Consider the following 3,462-nt stretch of genomic DNA (forward strand, 5'->3'; position numbering starts at 1 on the left):
CCTCCTGCTTTTTGCTGCCACACCTACCCTAACTGTTCACTCATTTACTTTTTAAAATTCTTATTTTTATTTATTTTAAAAATTTTTTCAAGGATAGTGTTTATTTTTTTTTTTAATTTCATTATCAACATATAATGTATTGTTTCAGGGATACAGATCTGATTCATCAGTCTTACACAATACACAGTGCTCTCCATAGCACATACCCTCCCCAATGTCCATCACCCAGCCACCCTATCCCTCCCCACTACCCTCCAGCAACCCTCAATTTGTTATGGTTTGTCTCTTATGGTTTGTCTCCCTCTCTTGTTTCATTTTCCCTTCCCTTCCCCTACAATCTTCTGCCTTGTTTCTCAAATTCCTCGTACCAGGGTGCCTGGGTGGCTCAGTGGGTTAAGCCGCTGCCTTCGGCTCAGGTCATGATCTCAGGGTCCTGGGATCGAGTCCCGCATCGGGCTCGCTGTTCAGCAGGGGGCCCGCTTCCCTTCCCTTCTCTCTGCCTGCCTCTCTGCCTACTGTGATCTCTGTTAAATAAATAAATAAAAATCTTTAAAAAAAAAAATTCCTCGTATCAGTGACATCATATGGTAATTGTCTCTGATTCACTTATTTTGTTTAGCATGGTGCCCTTTAGTTCCATCCACATAGTTGCAAATGGTTTGACTTCATTTTTGATGACTGCATAATATTCCTGTGTGTGTGTGTGTATACACACACCATATCTTTATCCATTCATCTGTTGATGGACATCTGGGCTCTTTCCACAGTTTGGCTATTGTGGACACTACTGCTATAAACATTGGGGAGCATGTTCCCCTTCAGATCACTACATTTGTATCTTTGGGGTAAATACCCAGTAGTGCAATTGCTGGGTCGTAGGGTAGCTCCATTTTCAACTCACTTATTTTATACTTTAAAAGAAACGCATAGCTTCAGTAGTGCAGCTTTGCTATTTCTTCAACTTCTTTTCTTCTGTATTTTATCCTTTGGCTAGGTTTCTTGTGCTGGTTACTACTTAGAGTTTTCTTTATTGCACTGATTCCTTTTTGTGTGAGTTCATTTTGAGAAAGGGCACATGATTCATTACACATTCACAGAACATACAGTTGTAAGTGCCTCCTATGTACTGGGAATTATGGGAGATATTGAGAGTAAACGATGAAAAGAAATAGTTTGTATCAAATCAGATTATTTTTATACTGTAATAGATTAAAATAAATGACACTCAATTTCTATTTCGTTCTATTTCAATTATGTAATCAGATGGACTTTTTAAAGTTTTTAGACAAATACATATTTTTAAGCAGTATTATAATTCTATAGCCATTGTATATTGGATTCTATAATGGAAGACATCAAAGTATAAAATCAAGGCAAGAATACTGTGGCCTTTTACATATGAGTTAAATTTTTAAAATGTCCTGGCTTCATAAACTGTTTCCGAAAGGAAATTTTTACCACTTTGAACTTATTATAAACAAATGTCAACATTTCCATTCCAAACTACAGAATTCCTCGCAATATTCTATGTGACAACTGCAGGAAGTACACTTTTAGACTTTGAGAAAATAATTCCCAAATGAATGTAACATTCAGAGGGAAGTTTCTCTAGTTTACCTTCCTGGAAAGAAAACTGTCTATTTTTGCTCAAAAATCTGTAGTTTAATAGACTAAAAGATAGCTGTTTACCATTCCCTAATAAAAATAACAGCTTTTGCAAGGTAAAAAAAAAAAAAAGGGTTGGGCGCCTGGGTGGCTCAGTGGGTTAAGCCGCTGCCTTTGGCTCAGGTCATGATCTCAGGGTTCTGGGATCGAGTCCCGCATCGGGCTCTCTGCTCAGCAGGGAGCCTGCTTCCCTCTCTCTCTCTCTGCCTGCCTCTCTGCCTACTTGTGATCTCTCTCTGCTAAACAAAAAAATAAAATCTTAAAAAAAAAAAAAGGGCTAACATTTTGCAGGAAAAATGGGCCATTTTACACCAGAATGAAGGGACGTAGAAACATATTCCAAACCCATTAAAACATAACCTCACTGCTGAAAAACTTTTTAAAATTACAGTTGGACTGTGTATAACTATGTACAATACTGGCCCCAGTGAGGAAAGAGTATTAATAAGAATAATAATATACACCTATATTATGTTCGCTAAGTGATAAGCACTGTTCTTTTTTTTTTTAAGATTTTATCTTTTTTTTTTTTTTTCACAGAGAGAGAGAGAGAGCATAAGCAGGCAGAGTGGCAGCCAGAGGCAGAGAGAGAAACAGGCTCTCCACTGAGCAAAGAGCCTGATATGGGACTCGATCCCAGCACCCTAGGATCATGACCCGAGCTGAAGGCAGACGCTTAACCAAATGAGCCACCCAGGTGTCCTATACTGCGTGTGTGTATCTATATATACATAAATACACACACACACATACAGATTAAATTTCATGTTATAAATTAAAGAAACAAAACGGCAATCTTGTCTCTTCCTGCTAAAATCCTATGGTTAGAAATTGGTAAAGAAATGTGAAGACTATTAAAAAAAAGTGTGTGGTGATGTCTAATTCTTTCCAAACACGTAAATAGAACAAAAGGGCAGTCTAGTTTTAGAATGCCTAAACTCAGCAAACCAGCGTGTGTTCTTTTTTGACATATATAAAATCCTTCATACCTCATTATAGTATTTTTTCAAGCACTGGGCTTGGCTGTAAGAAGATTAATCACTGGGGTCAGAAGTTACTCACATAGGATGTAAAGTTCCTCCAGGAAAAGCCCTATTTGCAAACCAGCTAGCTCAATCCCGATTACCCATCTGTGAAAACTTTACATTTATAACAAAGCAATTGAAGACACAAACTGAAACTGGTTGACTGATTTCTGGCTTCCTCTCTGATGAGTCACTCACGGGCCACAAAGGAACAGAAACACTAGTGGTTGGTTTCCCCACTTTTTCATCTATGGAGTTGGTTATAGAGCTTGCTGGATTTAACAATGATGGAAGTTGCCATCATGTTCCATTATTCAGGAATAAAGACAGGAATCTACCTTTGACTAAATTTAGTTCTGACTCTTCAACTGAGGGTACAGAGGGTAATGCTAGTCAAATAAAGGCCCTTCCTATATTACTTATACTGTGAAATTATTCAAAGAGCACATTAATACAACCTTTCAAAAATCACACAACAGAAGATCTTCACTTAAGCAATGAGTCAGTCATCAGTAGATTTTGGATATTTAAAACCTGGTATAACTCAAACCATACAAATTCTACCTCTCGCCTTCTCCATTAGAATATACACATTAGAGACCTAAGTTCCAGTTCAGTTCTACTGAAGACAGTGTCTCAATGTGAGCCACCTAGTTGCAACTATTTGAATGTTTATGGAACACTGACACTTGGTAATGAAAGAGATTTTAATTTTAAAAATATAATTATATTAGAAAACCCTAAATTGACCCAATTAATTTTCAAAGTAAGA

This window comes from Mustela putorius, unplaced genomic scaffold, assembly GCF_011764305.1.
Source record: "Mustela putorius furo isolate JIRA1106 unplaced genomic scaffold, ASM1176430v1.1 tig00003869_pilon_pilon_pilon, whole genome shotgun sequence".
Classification (NCBI taxonomy): domain Eukaryota; kingdom Metazoa; phylum Chordata; class Mammalia; order Carnivora; family Mustelidae; genus Mustela; species Mustela putorius.